Raw genomic sequence first — 12215 nt, 5'->3', positions numbered from 1 at the left:
CAACTGAACACCTAACACTGCAAGAATGTACATTAAATTACTTCCATAAAATGCTTGGCTACGAATAACACGTCCTGTTAGCTGCGATGTAACTCAGCAACAGACTAAGAGCTGCTCATAGGACGAGATAACAGCTGAAACAGACGCCGCTGGATATTAACAAAATAAGTGCTGTAACACCGGGAGTTTGAAAGTTTAAAGGCGCATTACACGTTTGTACGAGATTGCGATCCACACGGATATAATTTTTTTTTTAAAAATTACTAACAGCATTACGTTCGCTGCATCCAAATGAGAAACCAACTCACTTAACCTACAGGCACCACAGGCGACTATATTCTAAAAATAGAACTAATATATTCTGCAATGCCCCATCAGATTGTCCAATGCAACATCTAGGGACTCTGCGAAAATTGTCCTCATTACTGTCCCGCGATAAAGTAGTCTTAATAGAACTCTCTTCTGAATCGCCAGAACAACGAGACCGCAGAATATTTAATGGTTTTCGTACATAGGGAGGGATAGAGAGAGAGAGAGAGAGAGAGAGAGAGAGAGAGAGAGAGAGAGAGAGAGAGAGAGAGGGGGGGGGGGGGTGTTAAAACAGCTGAGAAAATAAGAGCTTGCACCTCTCCGTTGGCACGCTGCCTTATGATTCTATTCAAACAAGAGAAGGAATTTGGCAGACCTGTAAACATTGCTTCCCTGCACAGCGGCGTCTGGATTCGCAAGTCAGCTGTCTATGGTCCCGCCCACGTGACTATTTGCACCATGATTTAGTTAGCCTGGCATCTGACTTCAAATATAATCACTCGAAAAGAAATCCCCTGCGTTAATGCATCAAGAGTTTTTTTCCAATTTACTGTCGTTGCCAATCGTTATCGTTTTCCTGAACTGACCGTGGGCTGGGCAATTCTGCCAGTCGATAGAGTCGAAGCACTGGTTATACAGTTCTTAGATTACATTGCTTATCGCGACAGTACAATCATACACAGAATATCCATCTGTGCTTAAGGGCTGTGTCCTGAATTCATTCACATTTGCCTGGTCTATCGTAATGAAATACCACCAGCTCACCATGTACTGGAGCACCTGACATTATCAGTAGCACTTTGTATCGAAACTAGCAACGTTCCAGAAATTTTGAAGCAGACCAAGTGCTCAGTTTTTGAAAGATTCTTTTATCGCATAAACTCGCCACAGTGGTTGATTAATCCACGGCATGTCGGCAGTAAGTGCATTTCCATGAGAAGTACGAGGGTCACCTCAGATTTAATCATATGTCAACATGCAGATTCACGCAGACCATTTTAATTTAATGTTAATTGGTGAGTCGAACGGTGCTTTGTATTAGTTTCGAAACTATGGCTGACTATAAGAACGAGAGCCAATTATGAAAACAAGCTCTTACGTATGTCTTTGTAACTTCATAGCATGTTCTCAAATCAGTACCTGAAACCGTCGACCTCACATTGCAGAAACACATAATGGTGGAATGCTTAACAGAATATGCTATAGATCAGGAGCCGCCGATGGGCTGCGTACTCAAGACTCGCATGGCCGTTGAGCGTACGTATAGTCTCTAAACAAACACGATAGAATAGGTCGGTATCGGAGGCTGAAGCGTCAGGCAACGATGGAAACATGCGAACTATAGACATCTTGCTAACCTAATTTCTTTACTGCTCTTTCGATCAGGTCCATGAACTGCGTGTTCGCATCCTTTACGCCCTAAACCTTACGAGTAACAGGCTAAATGCGACGGGTAGAACAATTAGATTTTATCCGAAACAGTATTTTCATTATTCTTATAAATGTGTCTTACGTTAAAATCATCAAACAAAAAACTGTTTCAGTGTTTAATGATGATTCATAACCATCCGCAATTGATGTAAAAGAACACCTGATCGTCTACCTGGTTAGTAACACTATTTTGCAACTGGTTACACTGATGTATTATTTCTAAGCCTGTATTTTATGTTAGTTAATGGTCTCCAGGCATTATGAATTCTGTCTCCGAAACATACTCTAAAAATTGCGAATCATCAAAAAATGTTAATTTATCCAAAGATGTCTATCTTTCAAGAACGCTGCGTATTCCAGAATTACTAAAAATATTTTATTTGTTGTTCCCTGCATCAAAAGAGATCAGTATCGAAACTTAAGTTATATGAAAGGAGCCTCACGTTAGAACACTTTACTCGCTGTATTTTGCCAATTTAGACATGGGCTGCAAATAAATCCTGGCGGAGCAGAGAACCAGGAAGTTGGCTTTCCTACAGTAAGCCGTCGATAGTGCAGACACCTCTAAGTGCAATTATCAGTAGCGTCCTTATGAGACGTACAAAAACATCAAACACGTTGTTCTAACAATGTTCGAACTGAGAATTACTAAATTGAAGTGACTGTTCTTACAATCGTTGGACAAAATGAACCCGCGACTATCACCACAAGTGTATTTTCATTCCTTTCCATAAATTCGCGGTTTCCTAGTCCTACATCCGCAACACAGATCTTGCAGAGCAAGGACACAACAAAGCGCTGTTGCTACAGCAATGAAAAGTATTTGCGAAAATCTTAGGAAACGATATACTGACCAAACACAACGTCACGTGTCTAATAAATTTAGAACGTAATGCAGTGATAACCAGCCAAATATCCGCTCTTTTACAGGACAATTAACTGACAAAAACTGGCGGCCATGAGCACGTTTGTCGTTGCAAGATTATATCATGCACTACAATGAAGAACAGCAAATGTTCATAATAAGCGCAATCTTTGTCTCAGATGCGCGGTGACGTCAACGCCCCGGAAAAAAACTGCGTAACTACGCCAGTAAGTAACCACACTATCTCCATGTTGACACCTCTAGCAACGTCACATATATTCATACACATTCTGCATTTGTTACACTTAATACACGTCAATTAAATATGTTCAAGTGTAATAATTAAACGATTTGTTAAATCCCTTTTGTAGATCTCGTACAAATCTTTAAACTTTTGTCAATAATAACGAGATTTTTATAGGAATATCGTACGTTAAAACAGCATCTTTCTACCGAACGAAACTTTACTTGTCTAGTACGGAAGACAGATCTGTAAGACTCACGGTTAAAAAAGATTGGCATCACAGAACCTGCCTGCTGTGCTAACATTGCAGTGCTGCAACTACAATCTCATTCTGGTCGTGTATCTGGTTTTATTTCTAGACAGCAGTTCACCACGTGCACTTTGGTGCGACAATTATGTCAGTAAGCCTAGCACCACTAGGGGCCAAAAATTGAACGCAGTATTTGTGTTATGCATCTATTTGTTGGAGTGAAGAAGCAAGAATTTAGGTAGTTCTCGAAAAATAGAGTATGTGCTGTCATGGTTTTATAATTCTGCCTATTATATTAATAGTGCGGGCAGATTTGCGCCCCCCCCCCCCCCCGTCCCACATCGAATATCGGTGACAACTTCCGCATTAAAATATTTCTCAATATGGCAGAGAGAAATGCAGTTTCTGACTGTTGGTACCGCTGTATTGTGTTGCCATTGTTGTTTTAAAGTAAATCTCCTTTGTTGTTCGAGCAGTTTTACATTACTCGCAGTTCTAATAAAATGTCAGTATCCGAGGTTTCTCAGAGATGAAGAGGTGTCAGCTATAATAAATGAAGCAAGCGAAGGTGGTGAAAGTGATCTAGAAGGTGATACTGTTGTGACATACGACACTGACACAGCAATTGAAAATGAGTCAAGTTCACGGAGTTCACCCCTGATGAACAGCATGCAGCTGCTTCTAGCATCATTGTTACAGCAAAAAGCGGTAGGGAATGTATTACTGCGCCTCCAAGGCAAGTACGCAAGTCAGTACAAAATATATTGAATTTTCGGGAGGGTTTGACTCATGAAAGCTTGACCTCAAGAGCGTCAGAATCTTTCAAAACGTTTATAACTCCAGAAATAATGAAGATTAAATGAAGATTATCGTGGATTATACAAACTAAGAAGCTCGTAATAAGAACTTTAACTTACAACCGTAGATGAAATGTACACCATTTGTATTTTGATACTCATGAGCACAAATAATGACACTAAACCTGTTGAGGACTTATGGGAGAAAGTACTGGAAAAGAATATCTATACAGCTACAGAGAGTAGTATTCGATGTGGAGAACTTCTGTCCCTGATTAAATTTGACGGTAAAGAAACAAGAACCGAAAGACGAAAGGAGGATAAGTTTTGCCCACTCCGTGGAGTTTTCGACAAAATTGACGAAATGTTTGTGAAATACTACATACCAAATGCAGATCTAACCATCGATGAAATGCTCTCCCTATATCGAGGAAGATGTCCCTTAAGGTCTTTATGAAAGACAAGCCTAGGAAGTCTGGCATATTGATTAGGATGTTATCCAGATGCACACACCCAGTATGTTCTAAAAATGGAGGTCTATGCGGAGATGGATGAACGACCTGCCGAGGAATGAAGTGAAAAAGGCAGTCGTTAAGCGCCTAGTGAATCCGCTGACACGAAGTGGATGAAATATAACAACAGATCGTTATTATACATCCATAGACCTAGCCGAGGAGCTTTACAATGACAAGTTAACTTTGGAGGGAACATTGAAGAGTAACAGAAAAAACAAACCAGAACAGCTAAAGAAGACACAGGGTCGAGGGCTATATTCCTTTATTAACAGATCCGAAAACAGGCAACGAACCAGTTACATTGGTTTCATACATCTCCAAACTGAAACCTAGTAAGAATCTCCTACACTTCTTTCCACACAACACAATAACAAGGTGGATGAGTCGACAGAGAAAAATGAGAAACATTTATCTCTACTACAATGAAACCAAAGGCGCAAAGCATTGATCAAATGACGCGACATCATTCAGTAAAACGAGGGACGAGAAGGTGGCCATTATCTCTCTTTTTAACTTTGATAGATATCGCTTGTCTCAATGCTGGAACAATTTTCATGACAAACAACCTAAACTGGAATAAGAACGAATGTAAGAAGGCTATATCTGCTAGAATTAGGTCAACAGCTCGTTAGGCCAGCTGTGGAAGAGAGCAAATAATGTCATGGGTTTACAAAATCCTATCATCTCTGCAATGGAAAGTGATCTAGGGAAAACGCTGCCCAGCATTAGTGCAACTGTTCAATCTGTTGAATTTTATTCAAGAGGAAGATGTCACATCTGATCGAAGAGTAAAAACTCTAAGAAGAAAAAGACAAGATGAAAAAAGTGCCTATAGTTTATTGCAGGTGTACCTAGTATGTGTGTTCCACTCATTCTGCAAAAAAAAAAAAGAAAATAAGCAAAGGTTGAGAGATTGAAAGTGAGTAGTAAGAAAAAACTCAATAGTAATTTAAGACTTTGATTTTCTGTTTTCTTATTTGTGATTTGCTACTGTACGTTCTTTCATGATTTCTTAATATAATTCCGATGTATATGAAAGTGTTAGTTTCATGTTAAAATATAATATTTCTCATATTCATTACTTTATTTATTGTATTTGTATATGCTACAATGTTCCTGATAACTATGGAAAGTGTGTAGCAACCAAATAAAGAAATTCCTAGTTCATTAAATAATCAAAACAAACAAAAAATGTTAAAAACATGAATAGAATGTGAGGGCAACTTTTGCCCCCCCCCCTCCCCCTGCAGACAACCACGTGACAGATCAGAGCTTAGTGGTGCTAGGGCTAATACATTATGAAATGGTGTGCACTACGCCCACTCTTTAAGCGGCAACGGTTCATCGCTTACGAAGTTGGCAGCGCCGCCGTTGCATGTGTCATCAATCTCGTTGCCAAGGACCTTGACTTCAAATATATATCAAGAGAACGTCTCACTTTCGCTACAAGAGAGGTCACTGTTCATTGTATTAGATATGCTTCTGCTACAAAGACATGTCAATGTGCTACAAGTATATACAAAACATTACGACCTAGAGGGCAAGCAAGGCCACTTGCCTGAAGTAACAGTTTTGTTATGCACAGTAGAAACTTCAGTTTTCCACTACAACGACTATGTTAGAAAGTGAACGTCTTTAAATTAATGAAAGTATGTAGAGTTTTCAAAGGATTTTTACAACCATTACTGGCGTGAGCTTCCTGACAAGGAGTTAAATATGAATGTGGCAAATAGGATTTTTTTCTCATTAACAGTCCAAGGATGTACACAAAGCAGTATTTCATAAATCACGTATCGGCGAGCACAATTTGCCACAATGTTACGCATTATTTGTACTAATGTCGACAATTTCTTGGTATCGTGCGCTACATGCTTATTATTCAAACATGATAAACTGTTGAAATACAAATTACCACCGGTTCTTGTGGCATTCGCACTACAATTGTCACACATAAAACTGTTGTCTACTTGTATGTACAATAATAAAGGCAAACAAAAACACGAGATTCTAGCCAAGACTAAAATATTCGCGTTCGTCGGTCCCATGTTTATACTACCTACTACGCGGAATACAGAAGCTGCGTAAATTTTCTAAGGTCTTAAATTGTTCAGGATGCAGCCCCTTCAGACTAACAACGTGAGACAGCACCGAGACGTGAGCTCCGACTCCACACTATCTCACATATTTCCTTGTTCTGGTGGATTATTTATTCTCAGCAGCACCCCAGAAGATATTATAATTCTTAAACGTCATTGGTAAAAACAGGCGGAATTTTACCTGAGGGCAAAACGATGTCACATATCTCCCGCTCTACACAGGACTTCCAAAACAAATCCACACACCCCTTCGATCACAAGCACGACGCATGGAACACTGAGCAACTGTAAACGCGTACACTGCCATCTATCGTCCTCGCCAGGGCCGACTACCGCACCGCACAGCAAGAGCCATCTATCGGCCAGAGCGTAAACCATCAACATTCGCGCCTGCGCTTACTGTCCGGAAGTCGCGGCCTATTCGAAACTACGGGCTTACTGTCCTAAGCCCTAACGTCGCACGGCCTATCGCAATTATGGGCATATTGCGTAATGGATTCAAGGATTATTTTATTTACTTTTTCTCCATTTTGTCAATGATCTTATGCGCAGCTTTTAGTAGTGGCAGTTAAAAATTAGGTTGTCCCAATTTACGAGCAAGTATCAATCACACATTACATCATTCACATAAGATACGACAGGAAGCCTATCGACTAAATTTAGATATACTCATTACTATTACACGAGAGAAACATTAATCGTTATAATACCGGCGAATAACTGGGACAACGACTACGAATGATGTTCCAACAACTATAAGCAAACACGTAACTCGGGTACGGCTCGTCTGAAGTTTGCGGCAGCACAGGTCAGTGTTATAAGCCATTTCATCTCTTCGGGCGTCGTCGTTGTCTCCTAAATAGACCATTTTCGCTATAGATCAAAATATGGACACGTTAAGTCTGATGAGTGTCCAGATCATTCAGCATTTCTGGAACGACCGTGCCAATGCTTTCCAAATGTTCTTTTAAGAGTGTGTGTCATTGCATGTGCGGAATAAGGGGACATCCCTCTTAGTGACATTTGCTGTTAAAATGCTAAGTTTCATTTCTTTCATGAGTTCATCTCCTTTTCCCTTGGCATACTTATTGTTCACACTTCCAGTTTCTAGAAATTTTATTTTATAATACTTGCAAAGACAGATCGTCCGTGCTTGTCACGTTCTGAATAGTCAAGCTCCTACTACATTTCTGCTCTTAAAACTCTGGCGATTTACGATTTTCCGAGTATCGTGTACATTGTAAACGTCTCAATAAATTTACAAGCAAGGTATTCCATTGCTGCAACAGCAACACAGACAAGAATCATACCTGAGTTACGTGCTTGCTTACAGTTGGTTATAAGACGATAGACGTTTGTGGAACCATTTCTGATCGCCGGATACTGGTTTGCGGAGCTGTTATCTTCATACGATTTGATCAAGTCCCATATGTCACATTGCTGAATTTCTCTTTGAAACTTCTTTCAAATGCCACAGAGAGAAAGTATACAGCCCCATTACAAAAAGTCGATGTCATATAAACGATAAAAATTATTTGTTGACCGCAGGAAATTCGTCATGTTACCCGCTATAACTTGGCGAAATCCGCACCTCGATAAATTTCGTTGAGGGTTGCCTGTCTTAGCTGCCCCACCTTGTACAGGTATGATGACCGTAGTTAAAAGAAAATGTGAAATTTTTAGGCATTAAGTATGAGAAAAAAATGGAGACGATGTGAAGGAGCATATAAAAGCCACCTAGCTCTGCCACACTAGTCTCTCCTGTGTAAACCTCTTCGTCTCTGCATAACTATTCCAAAATCTCCTTGATGCCTCAGGATGTGTTCATGATTTTTAGTCAAGTTATGTCATATTTCTTTCTTCTCTCTCTCCCCCCCCCCCCCCAATTAGATACAGTATATTGTCATCAGTTATTCGACGTACTCATCACATATTCTCCATTCTACATAGCTCTACATTTTAAAAGCTTCTATTCCCTTCTTGATTGAATTGTTCATCGTTCACGTTTCACTTCCATACAAATACCTCTAGAAAATTCTTCCTAACACTTAAATTTATTTTTTAAAGGAACACACCGCCATTAGACTGTTTTATTGTTTATTTAAGTACAACCCAGCTATTGGCCTTTTATGCCATTTCTAAGTATTTGATGTTATGTCAAACATATACTCCAGGAAACTTAACATGTTATTAAGCTAAACGTTTGCCGTAAATTATTAACTTTGATCTTAACAACATGTTAAGTGCCCTGAAATATACGTTAAAGACATAAAATTAAATACCTGAAAATGGTATAAAAGGCCGAAACCTGGGTTGTACTTAAATAAGCATAAAACAATCAAATGAAGGAGTGTTCTTTTAAAAAAATATGACTTGCTGAGCAACACAAAAAAATTATACTGGACGTCAACAAATTCCTGATTCTCGGAAACATATACAACAAGACTCCGACGGTTATGTGAATGTGGTTTCTCTTCTTTCCGGGAAAGGCTTCGAAATATAGGAAATGTTGTTTTCCAAACTAGGTACGAACCTATGTAATTCGGTGTTTGGTATGCGATAGGTAGGACGATCGCGCGTCAGACGTTTGTTAAATCGACCGCTGCTGCCGTTATCCACAGATCGCTTATAAATTCTCACGAGTTTGTTCATGAATGCTTGATGAACGGTGACAGAAACACGAGATTTTTTTCCAGCGGCTTGCTGAGAGTGGGGACGATCACAACATGTTTCCTGAACTTATGACCCCCGCCTCAAGGAAGATAAGCTGCTGATAATTCTACACTCTTATGTGGTTACGAGGGCGTTTCCGTAACTGAGCGATCAGCGTGTCTGGCTTGCGGACGACCAAGGTTCATTTCTGGATACTGCGCGGTGTTTTTCCTCCTTGGGAGGACTGCAACTGTGTGGGCACAGCATAGCGATGGCGACTGAGAACCTACTTTGCCAGAGAAGTAGCGGCTTCAAGGTTCTGAAAGTTCAGACCGGCTGGGAGTGCGGTGCGCAGGCCACATGACCCTCCATTCGGCATCCAATGACACCACTGGCAGAGGATGACACGGTTTGCATCATGTGGACCTCTGGGCCTAATCTTAGAGCTAAGATTTTGTTTATTTCCTTATTTACTTTTTTACTTTGTGAAGTGCCCTTGTTGGTCGCGGGGTAAGCTACGGAGCACCTGGTCGTGCAATTTGGGCAACTATGGGTTGGTCGCGGTGGTTCTGTTCCGTGGCCAAGCGTGTCGCCAGGGGTCACTGTAGTTGAGACACAAGTTGACATCCCTCATATATCAGCCAGTATAGCATTACCGCGATGTGTATCCAGCCTTGATAATGGTTGAAGAGTGTGAAAAGTCAATTGCAATAATGGAGGTCGGCATTTTGGCAACTACTGTCAGAGAACGGTTCTGGGCAGTAGCAGCTGAGATAAAATGCAATGAAAAAGTAAAATAATTGTTGATTGCGTTCCACAGCATCTACATCTACATGACCAAACACTGTTTCGATATGTTTGATATTGTGTTATTCTGGTGTACGTAAAAGTATTTTTTGTAAGTACAATCTCTGCTGGATACTGCTCTTTCGCCAAAACCGGTCGAAAAATAGAGAATAAATTGAGCAGCAGCTTGACATGTCATATGATGTCATAAATAGCAACAGCTGACAAGCTACATTCGTTAGAACATACAGGGATATTGAGGGATACCTTTGAACTGGTGCATCCGGCAATTACAGGCGGATCTACAGCTTAAGAGATCGTCCAACCATGATGACAGTCACCAATTTTCACATCCACAAATCACGTATCATAGCCAGCGATGTGAAAAGAAATACGTGTGAAGAAGAAAAAATCTTACCGCCGATTGGGTATCGAAGACAGAATCTTTGTATTATCAGTCTGACAGCTGTCCGCTGACCCTCGCCACTCTTCAGAGACAAGTGGGTAATTAGATAATTTCAGCAGCTCTATGAAATCCGATAGTAGGCGATGCTGCGGTAAGAAGTGTTGTAGCATTCAGGAACATCTGCAAAAATTTAATCGTCGCTGAAAGAACACAAGTGAACTGGCGTTCTCTTAGAGTGAACAGTAATTCCAGGCTGTATTTCGCTGGGAGTAACGTGGTTAGAGTCGGTTCTCCGAAAAATGTAGATTAATATTCTGTCTTGAAAAAATATTTTCTAGTTGTGGGATCTTTATTATAAAAGAGAGTCTGAAGAAATTAAATGTTGAAAGAGGATTTGCATACTTCGTTACAAATTTTTGTGTTTGGCTATGAGCACTACAGTCATTTAAGAACACAGTTTTCAGCGATGAATAGATTAATTAGGAAGAAGGAAAATATGTTCGTCATGAACCATATAAGTGTTAATGACTACTACTACGGACGGTTCATTAAATACCACGTCTATACTAATAACAAATTTACTACTGGAACATTAATACGTTGTATTCAATATGTCTAAGTTCCTATAAGAACCGTCGGAATATTTCACAAATATTAATAACAATATCTGTAAAATCGTCGTGTCTGCCTGCCTACCTTTCTTTCTTTCTTTCAAACACGTTAATCTCGAAAACTACTGAACAAATTTTCATGCGATTTCCGAAGGTATCTTGAAGATAGTTTGGAGCACCGTATGGACTTTGGTTCACTGGATCGACTTCAACAAAACTCGGTACGCATTATCACTTACTGTTTGAAAAGAATCGCTGTGTGAGTTAAGAACCACCTACATATCAAAGGGGTAAGGGTGGGGTTAAAGAGAAGTGTAGATGAGCACTTAGTGACTTGCAAAAAACTTTACACGCAATTTCATACTTATACGAAACATTTTTCGCTGATCCCCCTCCCTCACATAATGATGAAACGAAAAAAGTTTATCGCTTACTACATTTTAGTTGTTCATTTTCGCATCAGGTATGACGTTTTAATTTATTACTTCTCTACTACTAACCGTATTCATGGCACATTTTGTGGACAGTGTGCATACATATACGTGCAAAATTGTATCATTGTATGAGGCACAGTTCCGGAGATATGACGTCATCAACACTGAGATGTGTGAAAAACTGCCGCATCGCGCATGGGATTTGAATTTATCACTTCTTTGATGCTACGTACCTTTATTCGCAACACATTTAGCATACAGTATCCACATACGCCGCTGAATGTACCTACGAAATTATACCACTGGGTGGAGCAGAGATTGGGAGGTGGACAGGAAGGGGAGAGGAGTAGCAGATGGAGAGAGAGAGAGAGAGAGAGAGAGAGAGAGAGAGAGAGAGAGGGGGGGGGGGGGACGGGGGGTGGCGACAGAAGAGGAGATGGGCAAAGAATTGGAGGGGGGATGGAGGATGTGAAAAGAGGAGAGGAGAAGATTGACTACCACAACTGACATAAATAGATACCCGGGCAACGCCGGATACTCAGGTAGTAGGTAAATACTAATTTCAGGAACACTTACTGCTGCAGCAGCTGTTCTATAGTACAAAGTACAACGGTTCTGATTGCATCGCGCGCATGCTCATTTCCCTTGTCGTCCAATTTATTTTAAATTTCTTTAATAGGATATTGTTTGGCAATCGGAGGGGGAAAGCGGAAAGTAGTTCCGCAAACAACGAATTGGGGAAGCAGTCGAGCGCGGTGGCCACGCCCTGTTCTCCCGCAGCACGCAGCCTTGTGTGTGTCACGTGTGTGTGTCTAAACA

The 12215-nt window shown here is 40.4% G+C and overlaps 1 protein-coding gene across 5 annotated transcripts in view; it reads right to left on the bottom strand.

The window, feature by feature from the left end:
- Nucleotides 1-12215, bottom strand: part of LOC126181074 (trafficking kinesin-binding protein milt) — a 243176-nt gene that overhangs the window by 69208 nt on the left and 161753 nt on the right. Inside the window, exon 1 of one of the 5 annotated variants that reach the window (XM_049924743.1) lies at nucleotides 6689-6837. The exons of 3 other annotated variants lie outside the window; for them this stretch is intronic. The gene's annotated coding sequence lies outside the window, so the exon portion shown is untranslated. Of the gene's footprint in view, nucleotides 1-6688; nucleotides 6838-12215 lie in introns of those variants that run through there. One more of the 5 variants, XM_049924744.1, reaches the window with a different exon arrangement.

Source organism: Schistocerca cancellata, chromosome 1 (assembly GCF_023864275.1).
Source record: "Schistocerca cancellata isolate TAMUIC-IGC-003103 chromosome 1, iqSchCanc2.1, whole genome shotgun sequence".
Taxonomy (NCBI): Eukaryota; Metazoa; Arthropoda; class Insecta; order Orthoptera; family Acrididae; genus Schistocerca; species Schistocerca cancellata.
The sequence above is the reverse complement of the archived record's forward strand: the minus strand, read 5'-3'. Positions and strand labels throughout refer to the sequence as shown.